We start from the raw sequence: 22,260 nt of genomic DNA on the forward strand, positions 1-22,260 counted from the left end.
GCTCATTTCATCGTTCTTTCTTTTTTACCACGATTCTTGATTTTCTTTTGCCTTGGACAGATTCTTTTCGTTGTTTTTTTCTTTTTCTGAGTTTCTGCCAGTGTCCTTGGTACTTGGCGTGGTCCCTGGAGATACCTTCGCTTCGTCTTCCAGACTTGAGCATCTCTGCTTCATCTACCAATTTCATTGGATTAATGTTGGACACGAATTTAGTTACCGTCCAAACACAATAATAAAATTCAACGGTCAACTTCATTAATGTTATGTGGTTTTCTTACGTAAGTAGTATTACCCGGCGACAAGACTTGTCGCTGGTCGGTAAAGGATTCTTCTTTGCTCCTGCATTTTGCTCTGCCGTTTGTTTTCTCTCACCAACTTTGTGTTCTTCGCTGCACTATCTTTTGCAAGTATCAATGTTTCGTTCTCTTCCCAGCTATTCTTTTTTTGCATATACCAAAGCAAAACGATATATTACATCTCACCGTCTGTTTTACATATCTATGTTTTTCTGTGGTACATACATTTTCTTCTTTGTGTTGAGAATGTCTTATATTTCGTATGTGATGTTTTGTGCATTGTAGTCTCGTCCCTCGGGGCATCATACATTGTCGCATCATTTGTCTCTCTTGGCCTTCGTTCGCCCTGTTTCTTGTGAAAAATGTTCTTTTGTACAATTCGCTATTTGTGCTTAGCAAGCACACCACTAATTCTCGTTTTGTTAATTCTGTTCCATTATTTTTTTCACTATCGCTATCACTGCCAAATATTGCTTTTTTGAGTCTCTTACTCCTGTTCTCCATTTCACTATGTGTCTCCCTTGACCTATCAGGCCGTCGTTTGATACCCCCATAATTTCTAAAATCAATAATATCATCAAAGTAGTTTAGATCTACCAATCTTTCATCAGAACATTCATTAAAGAAGAAACGAAGGTTATTCTCCACTTCCTTGTCCAATTCAATTTATGGTAGTATACTCGCGTTTTCTGTTAGACACAAAATAATTCATATTAGTCAACAATTTACTCATAGTACAATTTTCAATACTAATGTTTTGGCTTACCTCGAAATTTGTTCGACACTTTAAACTCTGTCGGATTCCAGTTCCCTCGCAAACGATACAGAAATCTATCCCATCCGGTATATATTTTCGGAAAGCCTTTAAATCTTCTGTTTGGATTCTTGAATTCAACTTCAAATTTTATATAACTTTTTGTCAGAATGGCTTTCGGTTATATCAACACGAAGAATTCTTGAGCCCCGAATCTTCTGTTAAATTCATTTTGTAAACGGTGTGTTTTCATAAAGATTAACCAGAAAGAAATTGGCAGTTGTCCCGGTGCAATCACCACTCTAATAATTATGCAATTTCTTTGCTCAACGGAATTGCACTCTCGCAACTTAATTGTGAGTAAGCCATTACTACTTCATCTTCTTCGACTTTCGTTTCAAATTCATATACTTCGTTCATCTCAAATCTCCTGAGTACTAATATTTTTTGTAGTTCCTTAAGTGACCATCACCGCGGCTTTGTGTATTCGCTGTATCTGACACCTTCTTTCCACCTCACCAAGTCTACGATCGTCATCGAGTCTTATTCTTCTCGATTATCTTTCGCCCGTATAATACGGTTGTTTCTACCGCGAAAAAAAAAAAAAAAGGTAAGATAGCTCAAAAACCGGATTCACTTTATCCAAATGGGGTACACTGGGCCAAATTAGTGCGACACAGGTACAATGCCCTTCCTTTGCTAGCGTTGCACCATATCGTGTTTGTTAATTTCAGTTTTGAATATGGACGCCATCTTTCTATCGCCATCACAGCGTTTTCTCCACAGAGTTTCGTGTCCTACACATGCAACTTTCTAACTTTATACAAACCAACGCAAGTCTATATCTAACCAAAGATTAATGGCGAGAGACGTACCTGTTGGTCGACGCGAAGAAAAATCACAGAGTTATAAAGCAGCAGTGTTGGCGATACTACAGCAGATGAATCACTTGTTTTTTTATCTAAACACCCTTCGAGCTACCACGACTACTTTCTCTATATCACTTAAACTTGTCGAGGGGGGTTTTGGGTCGGTTTACAAGGCTAAGCTATTTGATGAGAAACACGTTGCAGTGCAATAGCTTTCTATGACTTCCGGGCAAGGACGTGCCGAAGCTAAACACTGGAGTAGTGTTGGTTGATGAACTTCCACACTGGAGTCTAGTACGATTGTTGGGTTTTTGTTTAGAAAATGCAGTGCAGCTGCATGTTTATGAGTATTTGCCTAATGGGAGCCATGACCAAGTTCTATTTGATGAGCGTCAATGTTTTTCATGGATTGGGATATGCGGGAGCTTAGCCAGCACTTATATAAGGTTTTTTCGAGCTGATTTTCCATTGCTGGTGGGATTCTTTTCTAATCCAACTTCGTCTCTAATCTTAATTCTTATCTACTCCACATTCTTATCTAATCCGAAACCTTTGAATCCAATTCGTATTTAACTTCTTTTTCTTTCTATTATTACTAAACTGTCACTATATTTAATTTTAACTGTCTAATCCTAATATCGCTATTCCACTGGTATGCGTCGTCGAAATCAATTTTCATATTATTATGTAATACGTTCGGTACAGTTTCGGCCATCAATTTCTTTTGCAATTTTTTCTATGCATCTTTTATTTTTTCTGTGCATTTTCGGCCATCTTGTATTTAAATATATTGCGTCCCGTATATGTTAGTTTGACATTATTTCGTTCCCGATAATTCACGAATTTTTCTAGACTGTCAATTTTCCTATCGTTTACGTTTACACGACACTTTATTATACATTCTGCTCACTCTGTTCTTATTCCATTTTTTCTTTGATTTGTTTTCTCTTCTTTGCCATATGAACTTTGTTCGCATGCCAAAGAGGGGGTGGTGTTTCGACCCCCACCTACGTGGCAAACGTCCATTAGTAGGGGTCTCTATTTTATTCGTTTAATTGACAGGGCTAAAGCCCAATTTGCAATACCATGGATCAATGTACAGGCCCATTAACTCATGTGTCTAAGCCTGAACCTTAGGCACATGGCTTGCCACTAATGTACATTAATTTATGTCAAGATTTGTTTCTTATCAAAGAGATAATTATCAATTGAGAGTTATATTCAATTACAATTACTTAAGGTATAAGAATACTTGAGCTACAAGGAGTCTCTACTCTACCTATATAAATACTAAACTATTTTTTATACAGAACTACATTTTTGAGACTTGAACCCATCAATAATTTCAGTACGTAGGCAACCGTAAGGTACAGTCTCATCATTCTCCCGATCACCATCACTTTTCTAACTACTTTTTTACGTTCTTCATCTCTTTCGTCAACACTTAGTGTTTTGATCATATTTGGTCGAAACAGCATACTCCTGAGCCACAAGAAGATGGGATAAAGAGGTCCGACAGAGAGAGACTAGCTTCAACCAGGTATCCACCACATATGTATATTTTACTATCTGATGGTGGAGAACCTATGTACTATCAAGATGCTCTTGAAGGTACAAACAAAGAGAAGTGGTTGAATATCATGCATGATGAGATGAATTTTTTGCATAAGAATCACACTTATGACTTAGTTGGGAAACCGAAAGGAAGAAAAGTTCTCAAGAATAAGTGGATCTACAAAGTTAAGCATGAGGAGAATAATCCACACCCAAGGCACAAAGCTCACCTTGTTGTGAAGGGATTCGGTCAAAGGAAAGGTATTGACTTTAATGAAATTTTCTCTCCTGTAGGTAAGATGACTTCTATCAGGGTGGTATTGGGTCTGACCGCAAGTATGAACCTAGAGGTTGAGCAACTAGATGTCAAGACAACTTTTCTTCATAGAAACCTTGAAGAAGATGTCTACATAGACCAGCCATAGGGGTTTGAGGTCAAAGGTAAGGAACACCTAGTATGCAAGCTGATAAAAAGTTTGTATGGGTTGAAGCAGGCACCGAGACAATAGTACATAAAGTTTGATTCATTTATTGTGAAGCATGACTACATGAAGTCCGCTTTCGATCATTGTGTGTTTGTCCAGAAATTTCTAGATGGGGATTTCATAGTGCTCTTGTCATATGTGGATGATATGTTGATAGTTGGCCAGAACATCAACAAGATATCCAAGCTGAAGAAAGACTTGAGTAAGTTCTTTGAGATGAAGGATTTGGGTCAAGCAAAGCAGATACTTGGTATGCGGATCACTCGTGACAGAAAGAGTGGGAAGTTATGACTTTCTCAAGAAAGCTACATTGAGAAGGTGTTAAAGAGATTCATCATGGATCATGCGAAGCCAGTTAGTTGTCCGCTTAGTGGCCAGTTCCGCATGACCAAAGATATGCATCCAAATGGTGAGCATGAGCAGAGTAAAATGGAAAAGATTCCTTATGCATCTGTAGTGGGCATCTTGATATATGTAATGATGGGTACAAGACCGGATATTGCTTTCGTCGTTGGTGTTGTAAGCCGATTTCTGTCAAATTCGGGTAAAGAGCATTAGGAAGGTGTTAAGTTGATATTGAGATATCTTAATGACACTTCCAAAGCGTATTTGTGTTTTGGTGGGAGTAAGACCTTGCTTGAAGGCTACACTGATGCAGACATGGCAGGTGATATTGACTCTATGAAGTCCACCTCTGGTTATCTGTTTACTTTTGCAGGGGGGAGCAGTTTCTTGGCAATCTAAGTTGCAAAAGTGTGTTACCCTCTCCACTACAGAAGCCGAGTATATTGCAGCCACTGAGTGTTGCAAAGAGATGGTAATGGATGAAGAGATTCTTCGATGAACTAGGGCTAAAGCAGGATCAGTTTGTAGTTCTATGTGACAGTTAGAGCGCCATCTATTTGAGCAAGAATCCGAGTTTTCATTCTAGATCCAAGCACATACATGTGCATTATCATTGGATTAGAGAAGTTTTCGAAGACAAGCATTTGTGCATTAAGAAGATCCATACTAACAAGAACGGGTCGGATATGATGACCAAAGTCTTACCGGAAGGTAAGTTTGATGTTTGTTGTGCCACCGCTGGAATGGTAGCACACTCCTCCTGTTGATTTGAGAATGCATGGAGGTATCCACCCTCACTGTTCGGGAGGGGGAGATGGTTAGAGTTATCCCTCACATGAGGATGAGGATGAAGGCGAAAAAGCAGTACTGTTCGTGTGAATAACTCTGAACGAGCACGAGCTCAGATTGATCGTGACCAAAGGCGCTGCCAAGCCGCCGCCGAAAAAAAGATAGTTTTTTTTTTTTTTTTTCCAGCCTCTCACAAAACAATGTTATTGACTTTTGAAGCTGAGAAAATAAGAGAGAAGCCACCGCCGAATTGGCTTGCTTTGCCGCCTACTAAGCTCATGCCTAAACCGGGTCGGGTTTCTATTTTCTCTGATAACCGCAAAATTTGTAGTTTACTATAAATTCAGAAGTTAGGTTTTGGAAAACCAAGTCTTGAATAGAAACCCAATTTTGAGAGTAATCAAAATTGAGATAAAACCCTTGCAAAGAGAAAAGTTTGTAATGAGAGAGGAGTGATCTAGTAAGGTGGAGAGACTTGAGAGGAGTGATTGTAATATTCCTTCTCATACTTATAAAAAGATTAACTCTTGTAGAAGTAGGTATCATTAGCCGAACCACAGTACATCTTTGTGTTGTGATATGTTTTACTTTTTTTGCAATATTATTACTTGTTTGTGATAGTTGTTAATTGTTTGGAAGGTTGGGTTTGTTGTTGGTTGTAGTGAAAGTTTAGATTTTTGTTTGGAGTAGAAATTTGTCCAAATTGCAAGTTATCTTAGTGGGGATCGATTGGTATCGTTGTCCCCAACACATCTTGGGTGACATATTTATCTGACTGTGGCAACCCATCGGGTATAGTTTCAAATTTGAAATCATCTAGGGCCTTTAATGAGTCAGGACCTTTAGATCGCAATAAGCGTTTATGGTTGAATTCGGTATTGACAAAAGTTATTGGTATTGACAAAAGTTATATTAAACCCTCCAGAGTTTAAAAGCTTGGCCAGTTGCATCATGGGATTTACACGGCCCTGTGCTGGGAATGTAATGCAAACAACATGGGGATTCATGATCTCCGAACCCATTGATGCATTTTTGTGGTTCGAAAATGAAAGGCAAACCTTGTCAACCTCTCCCAGCACAAGGTGTATATATTTATACAATGTAAGCTCCGAAGAGTTTAATGTATAATGGTGTTATGAGTAAGAATTTAATCATTAAACTCAATTTTAGAAATTCTTTCAACATGTGAAAAAAAACGAGCAAGAAACAGAGAAGATATTTTCCAAATAGACAAAGTGATAAAACAAAGTAGTGTCGTATTATATTCACTAGAGTGCGTAGTGCCGTATTATATTCACTAGATTTTTGGAGCCGTTCACGAACGGGGACCGTTTTTATAAATTTTATTATTATGTATCAAAAATATTATTTCCAAAGTATATTGAACTCATACAGTAAATTTATTAATCAAGAATATTATTTCCAAAATATATTGAAACTCATACAGTAAATTTATTGACTATAGACTAAAAGGCTGTTTTTTTTTTTTTTTATTCAATGGGAATGGAGTCCATTAAATAAAATCAATTTTTGCATGAAGATACTAAAAAACAAAGTGTTATTAATTTATTTTTACTTTTACAATTTTTTTAAAATTTGCCTCTTCATCTTTTTTAGAAGTCTAATTTTTTTGTATATTTTTTTTAAATTTCTATTAAACAAATAGTTATTTATTTTTTATTTTTTTTTGAATATTTTCTTTTCTTTTCTTTGCAGTTTATTTTTGTGAACCCCAACTTCTACTTATACAACTAACTAAAGCCCATGGTTCATTTAAAGGCCAAATTTGATAAAATGCTCTACCTTTTGGATTTTCCATTGGAAGTAACGTCAGTAATATCCAACTCAAATAAAGCATATTGAATTTTCATTTTGAAGTAAGTCCACTTCAAACAAAGCTCATACTACATACTTGCAAAATTAGTTCAAATAATATCTCAGCCCAAAGTCCTTTGATTTACATAATTAACCTATACTGCATACTTATAAAATTTAGGTGTTTGTTTTCAACCCAAGGAAATGTCTCCAAATATCACACAGAATTATATGAAGTAATCTTGGTGAGTTTTAATGTCCATTGATTCACAATATGCATATTATGTTTATTCAGTAACCCTTATATGAAGTAATTATAGTGAATTATAATGCCCGTTGATTCACAATATGCATATTATATTTATTCAGTAACCTTACTCGCACCAAAACAAAAGCTCTACTGATAACTATATAAATAACAAAAAAGGCAGACACTGTAATCATAGTTACCACTAAAATTTGTTAACTAAGCCGAAGTATAAAGTTTGTTATTGTTTGGGAAGAATAACCTCAAAGTAAAATATTGGTTATTGCTTCGATAGAATAAGCTCAAACGCATCTAAGTATAATAAAGTAATAAACAATAAAATAGCAGACCAAGTAGCTGAAATATTATCCGTTGAATAGAAAAGTTTTGCTAGTACATGCTAAACGGGGTTTGAACCCCAGATCTCTGGTATCATCACCTAAATGTTTTACCAACTAATCTAGCTGACACTTACAATGGAAATAGGATACCATAAGTGAAAAGAACAATTGTAAACAACAGGAAGAAATAAAAGGCAATAATAAGAAATAAACACCCTTCTCATCTTTTACCAAGTGATACCATCAAACTTGAAAACTGGTTTGAAAGGGTCACCATGGTTTGAAAGAAAATTTTAAAAAATTGGGAAAAAAAAAAAAAAAAAAAAAAAGCTTACATCCTTAGAAAATTTTTAGTACTGTGTGTTGTGTCCATGCCATTACTATTACTCCAATGTTTCCAACGTGCATTTCTAATTAATCAATGTCCTTACTATGCATACTATGATAACTTAAGTTGTCAAGGCACCTACACTAACTTACAATCCCCTTGCAACTTATGTTGTTAAGGTACCTTCTAATAAATGAAAAATTAAACCAAGGCAACTTTCACAATAAGCATATTATCCAAAATAAGAACAAAATCTGTACATAGCAAAATTCCATTCATCTATTAATGAATAAGGTATCTGTTTACGTGTTGTAAATCAATGCCCTGATGAAGAAACAATACCTGCTACATGTGGTTTAAGGTTCATGCCAAATGTGGCAAGCTGCCGCCAATCAAATATCTCCTTGAGTCCCTTATTACTACTACCACCCTGCGACATTAACAATTGAAATGATACTTCTAGGTCAGAGAACTTAATATAATAGGATCAAATTAAAATCTATCCACGTTAATGATAATCAATGGGAAGGAAAAATGTCGCTACTCCAATTAACAAAATCTCAAACCTCTACAGCAAGTTTAAACTCCAAAACCCAAATACAAAGTATTACCTTAATGCGAATTAGCAAAGCAGTCTCCCTAACTTCATGTCATTGGTTCTGCAATAAATATTGGGAGGGGAGGATAAAAAATGTTCATGGAGGTCTTGGGAAATGGCGGGTATGAGGGACAAAGTTTGGGTTTCCCAATTCCATTTTTCAGTGCGTTATTTAAATAGTAGACTGAAAAGACTCATAAGAAGTGTTTAAGACGTTCTACTTTTTTTTATGGGAGTTACGAGAGATCTGAAATGGTTTTTGGGTGCGTTTCACTTCTTTAAAGTTCAAAGTGGGGAATAGAAGGTTTAGAAGATGAAGGCCTAACTTTTTGGTTACAATTATGAAAATTCATTAATGCATTATGAGATTTTATTATTCGACTTAATTGTGATCCCAATCCGTTGAATGTTATTGGAGAAAGAACAGTAATATCACTTTGAACGTATTCGGTCAAATTCATTTGTTCATGAAATATGACTACTCTCAGTTTATTACTATCAGTCCAATGAAATGATTTTCAAACTTAAATAGACATCAATGCCGTCAAAGATGGTTGCCACAGTACAAAACTTCCTATAAACAAAGAACCTTCCTTTAGTACAATAATATAATTACAAAGATGAAATGAAGTTCACTATGAAAGTTTCCCAAAATTTGACAACACTCACGTGTACATACATAAACAAAATGATAAACAAAAGTTGTAGAGACGAATACAAAAATGTTATACAGCCACCATCATATCCTAATCGCCAAGATTGCAATAACAGACGATGAAGATGTTATAAGAAGTCCAATATAATTGTGTGCAGAGGCACCAAATTATTTGAACTTAAGGACATAAGTTGAAATGTTGTAGCTATGAACACTGCTTTCTCTTAATTACTTTCTAAAGTGCAACTCCTAGATATTTTTGAATGTCTTCCTAGAAAGATTGTAAAGGAAGACCCCAATGGCTAAATGTCTAGGAGTTGCACTTTAGAAAGTAATTAAGAGAACAATCTTTCTACCGCAACACAAAAAATGAACCGAAACTTGTGAACACACTGACGTGGCACTTGAGTTCACGTGCCCTCTAGTCTTTTTGCTATCTCTTTTCCTTATATTTTTCTTTTTTTTGAGTTTATTTCCTTAAAATAAAACCTGCATTTCTTTTTTTCTTTTTGTGTTGTGACTATAGTTCGGGATTTCGGAATTTCGACAAATCAAAAACCGAAATTCATTAAATTTCGACCCCTATCACATTTGGAAGAATTTCAGATATTTAGATTTTATATTCTGAATTCCGATTAAACAAAATGATAAACAAAAGTTGTAGAGACGAATACAAAAATGTTATACAGCCACCATCATATCCTAATCACCAAGATTGCAATAACAGACGATGAAGATGTTATAAGAAGTCCAATATAATTGTGTGCAGAGGCACCAAATTATTTGAACTTAAGGACATAAGTTGAAATGTTGTAGCTATGAGCACCGCTTTCTCTTAATTACTTTCTAAAGTGCAACTCCTAGATATTTTTGAATGTCTTCCTAGAAAGATTGTAAAGGAAGACCCCAATGGCTAAATGTCTAGGAGTTGCACTTTAGAAAGTAATTAAGAGAACAATCTTTCTACCGCAACACAAAAAATGAATCGAAACTTGTGAACACACTGACGTGGCACTTGAGTTCACGTGCCCTCTAGTCTTTTTGCTATCTCTTTTTCTTATTTTTTTCTTTTTTTGAGTTTATTTCCTTAAAATAAAACCTGCATTTCTTTTTTTCTTTTTGTGTTGTGACTATAGTTCGGGATTTCGGAATTTCGACAAATCCAAAAACCGAAATTCATTAAATTTCGACCTCTATCACATTTGGAAGAATTTCAGATATTTAGACTTTATATTTTGAATTCTGGTTTTTTGAAAAACCGAAATATTGGGCAGAATTCTGAAATTTCGTTCAGAATCACGAATACTGGTTATGACTGATTGTTCGAGAGAGTGAAATTAAGATCGCCTCCAAAACGCGTCCTGACTCTGTTGTGACCATAGTTCGGGATTTCGGAATTCCGACAAATCCAAAAACCGAAATTCATTAAATTTTGACCTCTATCACATTCGGAATTTCGGATATTTCGACCCTATATTCGGAATTCCGATTTTTTTAAAACCGAAATATTGTGTTGAATTCCGAAATTTTGTTCGGAATCACGAACACTGGTTGTGACTGGTTGTTCGAGAGAGTGAAATTGAGAGCGCCTCCAAAACGCGTCCTGACTCTGTTGCGACCATAGTTCGGGATTTCGGAATTCTCGGAAGTCCGACAAATCCAAAAACCGAAATTTATTAAATTTCGACCCCTATCACATTTCGAATATTTCGACTCTATATTTAGAATTCTAGTTTTTTTAAAAACCGAAATATTGGACGGAATTCTGAAATTTCGTTCGGAATCACGAACACTGGTTGTGACTAATTGTTCGAGAGAGTGAAATTGAGAGCGCGTCCTGACTCTATTGACCGCGTCTTGACTCTGTTGACCGCATCTGAACCGCGTCCGCGTCCGACGCAGACATAGCTCTTTGACAGGTGCGTCCATGCATTAGAGCTTTTTATCTACCCTGTCTTTTTGAGTGATTAAAAAAAAAAGGTGGCGTTGAGAGTTGTTTTGTCGGACGTTTTTTCATTGAGAGTCACTCCCTAATATATATATATATAAATTTTCAGCCTTTTAACTAAAAATGATAATAATAATCAATGCATGTGTATGCTGCATTGACAATTGAAAATTACAGCTTTGAAATATTTGTCCATTTGCAAATAATAGTTAAAATAGACAGATATGGTCCAGAAATAATAATCACAGCTTTGAAAATTGAAATACTAAACTAAATTAAAAGTAATATGAGAAAAATAGTAAAGCACGTGTTGTGACTTGGCCACGTCAGTGTGTTTGCCTTTTCGGTTCATCTTTGGTAGCACGCTTAGTTGTCTGCAACAAAAATTGCTTCAATCCACGAATTTTAGACACAACAGATGTTCAATCTTTGTTTGCAGGTCTTTCACCCAGGCTTAATGGACCATGGCAACTGTGAAGAACCAACTGCTACAGCCGAATATGATTCTACCCATAGCCTATCGAAGCCTTTATCCCCAGAGCAACTTCAACACTCTATTACTGCCAACAACAGAGAATTGGGAATCACACCAGAGAACTTGTAGAATAACACATGATGAACTATGTCTGTATACCAAAGCCAACTAACCCAAGTTTACCTTAAGCTAGGCTATCAACATTAACACATCTTTAATTTGATTGTTCAATCACTTTTATGCCAATCCTTTTCTGGGCACTGCTATTTTTTTCTCTGAAGAATAGCCATCATATTAGTAGGATAAAAATAGGCAACATATTCAAATTTTATTTTCTTTGCTACCAATCCCAAATTTAAGTCCTTCATACCCCCTAATGGTATCATGTATGTTAGAGAGTTAACTCAATAAGAATTCTTTACGTACAACAGACAAAGGCTTGGTCAGAATTATCAAGGCCGCCTCACTGCGTAAGCTTTCAATTTGAAAGGAGCATTGAATTACATTGTTAAGGTATCATAAAGTATTTCTTGCGGTATCAAAATACAATATATGAAGGTCTTTCATTGTCAGCCAACCTATATCATGAGGGCAAACTAAAGTGACCAATAACTTAAAAAAGACTACAAACCATTTGTTGGAGTGGACATACTTCTACTAATTAACTCCCTATATCTGGCTCCCCACACTCATTAAATAACACTCAACACATGAATCTGTGAAGGGATAATAGAACAGAAATGCACCTAGTTGAAAGAAGGGTCCCCGTGACATATCTTTTCCCGCAACCACAAAATTAACAATACATGTTCCAGTAATCATAAGAAATTTGCAAAGCCCTCAAAATTCAAGTAAAAAGAATAATGTCCCAATCAACTCATACGAAAGAAATTAAAAATTAAAAATGGAAACAACCGGCAATGATTCAATTCACCTTTGTCCCCACTTAAAATTCTTGCTAATTCACAAATATGTGATGCAAACAGTGAGTAACATTTCAGATGGAAGAATATAATTAGATAATCTATATTAGATGATTTCAAAATAGGAAAAGATCGAGTTTGGGATCAGTACCTTTTTCAAGGATAGTTTCATAAATTCCTTTTTCAAGGGATCGGATTAGTTTCTCCCTATCAGGGAATAATAATAACTGCGACAAGAATCCCTATAAAGTCAGAAGAATCAATGTTAAGTTAAGAAAAACAAACAAAATTTTAGAGCTACAAAAAAGAGAAGATAAATTTTCTGAAAGACAATTGATATTACTGAGTCGTTGCACACTCTTAGATACTTACCAGCAAGAACTTTATGTATTAAGACTGAAAGGTCAAAGAGAACACGGGAGACTCACTTTTAAGAACTTAATCGCAAGCAAAGATGAATCCAACTATAATAATGAAATTAAAAAGAAATTAAAACTTACAGGTACTATGAATGCAAATGAAATAAAACGGAACAGCTGCAAAGTACAATTATTGATTGTAATATAATCTTACAATAACTCAGAATAACTTACCGGACATTGGTTGCTGAATCAACTTTAGAATTTGCATACATAAACACCCAAAACACAATTTCAAGCGAATTGCCAACCTGAAAACCAAATCCCTAAATCTTTTAGTACACTGAAAACCAAAATAGAAACCGGCTTTTTAATATTTGAGGAAGAGAATTTGCATATGTAGTGTATTATTAGCACTAAGTACAGGGAAAGAGAGTCTGTACTTGGGTCTCTGACCTTTAGATAGGAGCAACTTGACCAACCACGATGTTTGATACCCTCCACCTCCTGTCATGCGCATACTCATTCCTTATCCATCATTATCTATTAATGACGCCAATCATTCAACTCACCTTTATGTTTTGTAGGGATATTCTCCAAAGCTTCTAATCTAGGTTCTTATAGTCATCAAGATTGTTTCCTTGCAAGATGTGTTGCATGGGTATGGGACGGAGTGTCTGGTTTGGACACGGGTACGACGATTTGGACACGGCGAGATCTGAGAATTAGGGTCTGTTTTGCTTGTGTCCGGGTGTCTGTGTCCATGTCCGTACCCGTGTCCGTACGCGATACAGAGGAAATTAGGGCGTACCCATGCAACAGAGCTGCAAGTAAATTACAAAACTCAAAATCTCATTGAAATTTTGGAAAGCATAATTTGCAAGAAAAAAACAATACGAGCAACAATATCCTTGTCTTGTAATAAGGATCTAAGTGTTTTTTTAATTTTTTAATCATAACTGTGATAAAAGGGTGTATATTTTCATAACGTTTAAAAAGAAGACAACACATATGCATTGTCTAGCTAGTGAACTTGCCACTGACTTTCCTTCATCATAGGGCATGAAATGCATTGTCTATGTACCAAGTTCTATTTATTTTTTTGATCATTTACGAAAACAAAATGCATTCAATCAGCGGGTAAAAGAAAATTGACTCTCAAAATGAAATCCTATCAAAACTCACCAATGACCTAATTGAGATGCAATCAGGTATGTACGTGAGTTAATCTATGAACCCTTTTCAACTTTACAAACAAATCATGATGAACAAAGATGAGTCCAAGTAAGGAACAAACATTAGCACTTCACGTCTATAACACACTTTCATTTTGCTAGTATAGATACACATGTTAACAAACTATAGTGGTTGAACATGAACTAACCCTCTTGTCTATATATTTGTGTAAATGGACTCTAGCCGTTTATTTTCAGTTCTATCCACTTTATGTACTTGCGTAAAGGGATTGAAGTAAGACAGAAATACCAGTATGAAAATAATAATTAATTTGGCATTACGACATATCTATCTCTTCAGCTGCACTGATATATACCATGCATAGTTCCAACTCAGAGAACCCAACTATGATAAGATCACTATTGCTTAATGATTAGCACTCACACCACAAATGAAAGTTGTAAAGTTTAAGCATTTATGGTACAACCACATTATGATTATAGTAACTATAACATCAAGAACCTAGAAACTAAAAGAAAAAAAAAATTGTACCAGATTAGAGTGAAGTGCATAGGAGCACTGCTTGCAAACCTATATACAAACAACTACCATAGCAAGAGTTGCAAGCCTGCATATATTAATAGTTGTTTCATATAAAAATTACAAATGAGTAAATGCTGACGAAAAAGAAGATGAGAAACCAAACTGATAGTGAGACAAAAGAAAAATTGTCCTTACATGTGATGTCAGTGCTTCGTCTCGTATGTCTCTGATTGATTTTGCTATTACTTTGAATCCTGATTTATTTGATAGATCAATAGGAGTTTCGTATAAATTAAATCCTAGAGGATCAATTAGAAAACAGACCATTTAATTTGAATCTAACTTATACTAAACCCATCCTAAGAACGGAAGTCCCAATTATGCTAAGCCATTTTTTATGTAACGTTTTTTTTAACTGGTTCAAATTTTGTTGACAACATCTTGTATAGGTGAAAAAAATACTTGAAAATAGTCTGTCATGAACAAATTAAGAAAATATGTATAATCACGCAACAAATTAGCTGAAAATATGAACAAAAATGAAAGTAGTACCATATTAGGTGTATGTACGTGAGTTAAACGACATCTATGTTCATGCAACCTCACTACTCTGACCTCAATTCCCATTTTATTGACTACCTTAAACATTGCAGCACCTCTAAGAGAGCTGACGTAAAAATGCAAAGGTGGAAGATATATATTGTTTAATTTCAAGTATAGTCAATCTTCATAAGTCATAATTAAAAAGCATAGGTCTTGCGTCCTTTTGCAAATTGCTCCTCTATTTACCAATATGTTTTTAGCTGCTGAAAAATGAATGTTACATCCTACTTCTTCACATCCATTAATGAAATCCCAAGCCTAAGAAGTAAGAACTGTCTCATAATATATTAAATCGATTAGTGTGGTAAACTTTTACTTCATGCAACTACTTGCATTTGGAACTCCACTGTCATATAACAAATATCGTCAAAACCTCAAAAAAAGTTTCTATTCATTAATATGAACAGTCGAGAGAAGTTATTACACAGGTGATGTCAAATAATCAATCAAGTCCATGCTAGACATGTGAAGCGCCTATTCCTCACAAATCACTGGTAAAAAAATGCAAAAGTTTAAAAAATAACAACATAGTAGAATAATAAAGACCAAATCCAAACTCAATATATGTTTTGTAGCATCGATGGGCAACTAATCAGTACTCAAACAGACAACAATATGATCAAAATCTTTTGGCCAAGATACTAACCACACGATTATCTATGGGCTTTTGCCTTTATGGTATGACTACACAAAATTTAAAGCTCCGGCGCAACTATTAACCATCAAACTAATTTATTAGTAGAACTAATTAGATTTTAGAACTTCAAATTTTCAAACACAAAGTCAAATAAAGAATTAAACATGTAGCAAATCAACTGGGTGCGGGTGCAGCAAAATAATTCAGAACTCTAAAGTTAAGTGAAGGAATACAAAACCAAGAAATTCTAATAAAAAAAACATACCCAATTGAGATTGAGGGTTTAAATACCCGTATATGGGGAAGAACTTATAACAGAAGGCTTCAATCTGGGCTGGGATCATGAAAGTTGATCAGACTAACGGAAAGAAACACAGCTGAAGGTAGAGTATGATCAAGGTTCTTTCTGCTGCTAGAATGCAAGTAATGAGAAACCCTGTCCTTCTCTTGTCTCAAACACATTTGAATCTTCAACATGTACTCAATACTTTGCACAGGAATCTTCTTCAATCCACTTAGTGCCCTTCCCATCATAATTAGTAGAAGTATCAGCAAGAAATTAAAGGCTGCTTCAAAGTCGTTTGCATAGCAATATATCCATTACCACCATCCCAAGTTCAATGAAGATATCCAAAACGTTCTTCAACAATGCAACATGTGTTCATTGCGTGTTTCTGGGATAGATGGAAAAACCTTCGCAGTGATATATTCAACGAAGGCCTTTCTGTATTGGTCGTAGTGATCTTCAAACTGATCATTAGGATTTGTATGAAACTTTACAGCATCACAAAAAACAAATACTTCTACTCACAATCCAGCTTATAACAACCGATTTTCTCCAATATCCCATCGCGACGCAACCCTGAAAAACTCGAAATGACGGTGAGCATGTCTTTGGTTTTACCGAACCGGGGAGTCTAGATTGAAAGAGAAAATGTTGTTAGCACTCCAGTGGTGCATTGGATGTTCTGTTGTACAATGTTACTCAGTGCTCACTGAGGAAGACATGCATTTCTTATCCCATAATATTGCTGAAGACCCAAAAATAGATACTTGGGCACTTAGCAATCAGTTACTTTTTCCTGGTTCTGAACCGTTGTGTCTGATTGATTCCTCCCACTTTTTCCATTCGTGTATTTATATATAATGAAGATTGCTATGAGTTTTTGACTGGCTTGACGTTGTGGGTCAATGATGGATATATAACATATCTATGATAGGTACTGCAGAGACACTACATTACCTTCAACCCTCCAAGAACCATCATTGTTGCGCAAAATATCACATGGACAACTGCCAACACGAAGATGAAAATGTGTAGCTGATGCAGTGCTTCAAGCGATAGCAATTGAACAGATCCCTGGAAGATTAATGTAGTACCTTCTTTGCACAGTACTCGGGACCAGTATCCGAATATAAAATTTGCTGCCCATTCCATAAGGTGCAGCGCTTTAGTATGTGTTCAAAAAGTATATAATAAATTTCGAGAGAGAAAGGAACATCAAATCTTTTTTATGTTGCTGAACATGAAGAAGTGCTTGATTACAACTAATACATGTATTTTAGTAAAGATGATATTACATACTTTTCCGAGGTGATGAAGCAAGCATTTGGCACCAAAAGAAATGAAAACTCCAGCAACTATCCATGTAGGAGTGTATACCAAAGATTGTACATCTTCTGCCATTTGAAATCAGTGCTGTAAGCCGGCCAGTAGGTTGCAAATGCTACCAGGAGATGATAAAAGGGCCAGAACTTGACTTGAGCTTTTCCATAATCTAAAGCTTGAAGCAAATAGTGCAAATCTTGAAACTAAGAAATAGAACTCCCTTCAGGATATTTACCAATTCCTTTTCTTTTTTATATTACTTTTTAACAAAAACAACAAAAGTTGGACACGCCTGGAAGCTCTATTGCCATATTTTTATATAAGCCCACCTTTAAGCGACTCAGAGAAGAATCCTCTTTCTTCTCATCCTCACTTAGGTGGTCTGCTAGATCATTTTCTTGTACTTGATGATTCTGTTGTTCCACATCATATTGCAATTCTACATCTATCACAGTGTTGTCTTCAATGTCAAGTATAGTAGTCTCCAAGGGTTCACCTTGTTCAAGGGTACCGAGCTATTGAAAAGAAAGGTCTTCGTGGGTTATTTATTTATTTATTATTTTTCAAAGGTTTCTGTATTTGGCGTTGGATTTGTTGGTTCAGGTTTTTTTGGTTATTTTGTTTTGCTTTTTTTCATTGTTATTTGTTTATAAAATTAGAATTTGGGGAGATCATAATAATATAAGAATAGATTACGGAGATTTAAACAAATCAGGAGAGGTGTCACTAATTATTATTACATCCGATTTTGTAGGAGCCAATTATATTGCTCAAGGTGCAAAATAAAGTGATATGCTGAGGAGAGAGAGAATATGCGCGAGCTTTATATATATATAGATAGATCAGTGCTTTATTACTCTTAGCTTATGTGTTTTTTTTTTTTACTGTTTAACACTTAGCATTTATATTTAGTGAACTGGTTACTTCTTTAACCACCCAATAAAATAATCAAGAAATTGGTCCCAAGACCCAATTTTGATTCAAAACGACTCTAGAGGATAAGGTTTTTTTTATAATCACTCACAAGGACAATTTTCGGGGTGAAAATAACCCAGAAAACCAATTTTCGAGTGAAAATAACCCTTAAAGACAAATGGACCGGATTTGAAATAAATATTTTCCGATTTTACCCTTTCTGTCGTTTTGCTATGAACAATGAGTGTTCATACCTTATGGCTGATGTATGAACAATAATTGTTCATACCCAAATATATGAACGTACCTTATACAATATATTGATGTATGAACAATGATTATTCATAGCTCATGTTGAAGTATAAACAATGATTGTTCATACTCCAATAAGTGTTCTTATTGATCATACATTATGTTAATGTATGAATATTGATTGATCATACCCTAAATAGATATAACAATAAGAATAATTATTGTTCATATCCGAAATAAGTATGAACAATCATACTCCAATAAGTGTTTTTATTGATCATATATTATGTTTAGGTGTGAACACTGATTGTTCATACCCCAAATAGGTATAAACAATAATTGTTCATATGAACATTGATTGTTCATATCCCAAATAGGTATAAACAATGATTGTTCATACCTCATGTTGATGTATGAACAATGATTGTTCATACCCCAAATAGGTATGAACAATGATCATACAGTATGAACAATAATTATTCTTCATATATAAACAATTAATGTTCATACCCCAAATAGGTATGAACAATGATTGTTCATATTCCAATAAGTGTTATTATTGATTATACATTATGTTTAGGTGTGAACATTGATTGTTTATACCCCAAATAGGTATGAACAATAATTGTTTATAACTCATGTTGATGTATGAACAGTAATTGTTCATACCCCAAATAGGTATGAACAATGATTCTTCATACTCCAATAAATGTTCTTATTGATCATACATTATGTCGAGGTATGAACATTGATTGTCCATACCTCAAATAGGTATAAACAGTAATTGTTCATACCCCAAATAGGTATGAACAATGATTATTCGTACTCCAATAAGTGTTCTTATTGATCATACATTATGTCGAGGTATGAACATTGATTGTCCATACCTTAAATAGGTATGAACAATGATTGTTCATACCTCATGTTGATGTATGAACAGTGATTGTTCATACTCCAATAACTGTTCTTATTGATAATATATTATGTTTAGGTATGAACAATCAATGTTCATACCCAAATAGGTATGAACAATCAATGTTTATATATGATTATTCATACTCCAAATAGTGATTGTTCATACCTCAAATAGGTATGAACAATCATTGTTCATACTATATACACCGGGTTGTTTCGGTTGGGCCGGGCCGTTTATTATTTCGTACCAGGAGTATACTTGACATTTTATCTACCCGAGCCGTTTTTAATTTCGCGTCAAAGGTATACTTGACTTTTCATATACCTGGTCCTTCTGAGTGATTAAAAAAAAAAAGTGTCCTCTCGAATTACTTTTTCCCCCGATTTGTCCTTTAGAGTTACTCCCTGTAAAATAATTTATGTCCTTTGTTTTCACATTATCGATCGACAATTAGTTTGTTGCTGTGCAATGGAAGGCCAACAAATAACCAGCACACCAGCACAAATACTTCGTCAGGGAGCGTATTGAAGTTTGAGTAGGTTATTGTTATCGGAAAATAAATGGTGGAGTGTAAAGTCCTGAATTATTATTAAGGGTATTTTTGTAAATTTCATATCAAATCTAGGGTCGTTTATGTAAGTTGGTCATCGGGTTTATATTTCAAACATACGTAACTTAAGAAAACTTAACTCCGACTCCTAAGCCACGTTAGATAAGCAAATCTTATACGAAAATTTGACCAAAAATGTCGGTTAGCGGTTTTCTGCGTTCGAAGCTGGTACGAGTTAACAGCTTACACGCATGAGTGAGTTATTGTTATAGCCTGCGGTGAGATAGAATATAGAAGATTAAATTTAGCGGGATGGGCCGAAAAATAATCACGACGCTAAGTCAAATTAGTTAGTGGTTAGAAGTCTAATTATGCCTTAAGCCTAATTTGGTCATATTGGGCTTGGGCCTAATTAGCTAAACAAAAAAAAAAAAAAAAAAAAAAAAAAAAAAAAAAAAAAAAAATCCCCAAAACAAAATCGCGAAACCAAATTCTTAACGTTGAGATTCTTCTCGACTTTCGTAGATAAGAATTTCCTCGTTAGTTTGATAAACTCTAACGACCGACGTATACATCTGATGTTATAGGAGTGATCTCGAGTGGAATTGGTTAAGTGGGCTTGATTCAGTTAAGTGGGCTTGAGGAGAACGGAGCTTGCTAAGGTAGGAACTTACATACCAATATATAGCATGCTTATTGTTATGCATGATTTGATTGTTTTAAATTGAGAAAAATAGTTTGCGTATCAACCATGCATGTATATGTGATATCCATGTTTTGCATTGTATTCCTCGATATAAACTATATATATGGATAGCTTTCGTGTGAAATGGTTTTTGTGAAATCGGGGTATCGGGGATTTATTTTCTTGTTAAAAGAGCAAAACTTGTTTTGGGAAGGGTTCTCGTCTCTTGTCTCAGTAAGGAGACAGAGAGATGGATTTTGTAATGCGGGTAAGGATTACCCGGTTGTTTTGTAACTAGGTGTGAGGTTCTGGATTGTTCCCGGGGTGGTTGTTGTTATTTATGATGATTCGCCGTTTGGGAATCATCGGTTGTTATTTACTATGACTGGCCCGTTTGGGAGTCATAGGTTGCTTGTACTTGATGGTGGGAAATCCAGGAAATCACACCTATAGAATCAACAGTTTTAAAAGAAAAACTAACTATGTAACTAGAGTATTTGGAAACAATCGGTAATACGAGTATATATATATAGATATTACTATGCTTATCACGAGGGGATTTAGAAAAGGAATTGTGAATTCCTATAAAGAAGGAACTGTTGTCGCAATTCCAGAGGCGACAATTAAACTCTAGATTCCAACTGTGGTGTACACCTTTCGAGGTGGTGGGCCACCTTTAAAGGGATGCATCACAAGATGTAGTCTGGGAATTTCTTTTCTACTTTTCTAGATAACCATGTTTGTACGTGTCACGCTGTATGGTGATTAGCTTGTGTGAGGTTACATGCTACCTCGATGAGGTTTAGAGGCGAGGAGTGAGAGAGTTTAGTCCACTCCCGGATGTGTCGTCGATCCCGGCGCGTCTGCGGTCGTCGAACGGTTGACCACCGTAAGTTAGGTGACAGCCCGTATGGGGGTCGTGGTCCGCGAGGCCCACCGAGCCCTAAAAGCTTTGGGGATTTTTGTGTGTCTTTAACACAACAACGGCATTTCACTCCCTGCCGGTAAAATCGGAAAACAACGGTGCATAGTTCACACTAGAAAGCATCTTGAACCGAGATTTGCCTGTGGATCGGGCCGAGTACCGTCGTACCCTCACCATTCTAATAGGATGCAGCCACAATAGTTGTATGATGACCGTGGAAAACTATATTTTGAATATTAAAGAAGCATGCCGATATAATTTATGCTAGCTAGTGATTTATTGTATAGTCCGCGATATTTGGATATTATTATAAAACCTCGCATGTTTTAAATGTTTTGTTATAAGTAGTCTAGTATTGGTTATGTCGTTTCCTCTTGGGCATAGTTGTTTGCTCATCCTACTTAACATTTCGAGACGAGCGATTCTGCGAGGGAGGCTTTTTCTAACCCTAGCGATGATGGTTATGGGGATTTAGGAGGATTCCCTTATGCTTAACGAGGACAGAGTCAAGTTCATATTTTTGGTTGTATAGAGATAGTCTAGTTCATTCTTTTGTTGTATATATTGAGAGCTAGCTCATTTTGGATGTAATACCCGATGTATTGGAGTAATAGTTACTTTAAACCTTTTGTGGATATGTGTATATACATCTCGGTTGTTTAGAAAGT

Source organism: Coptis chinensis, chromosome 4, assembly GCF_015680905.1.
Source record: "Coptis chinensis isolate HL-2020 chromosome 4, ASM1568090v1, whole genome shotgun sequence".
Taxonomy (NCBI): Eukaryota; Viridiplantae; Streptophyta; class Magnoliopsida; order Ranunculales; family Ranunculaceae; genus Coptis; species Coptis chinensis.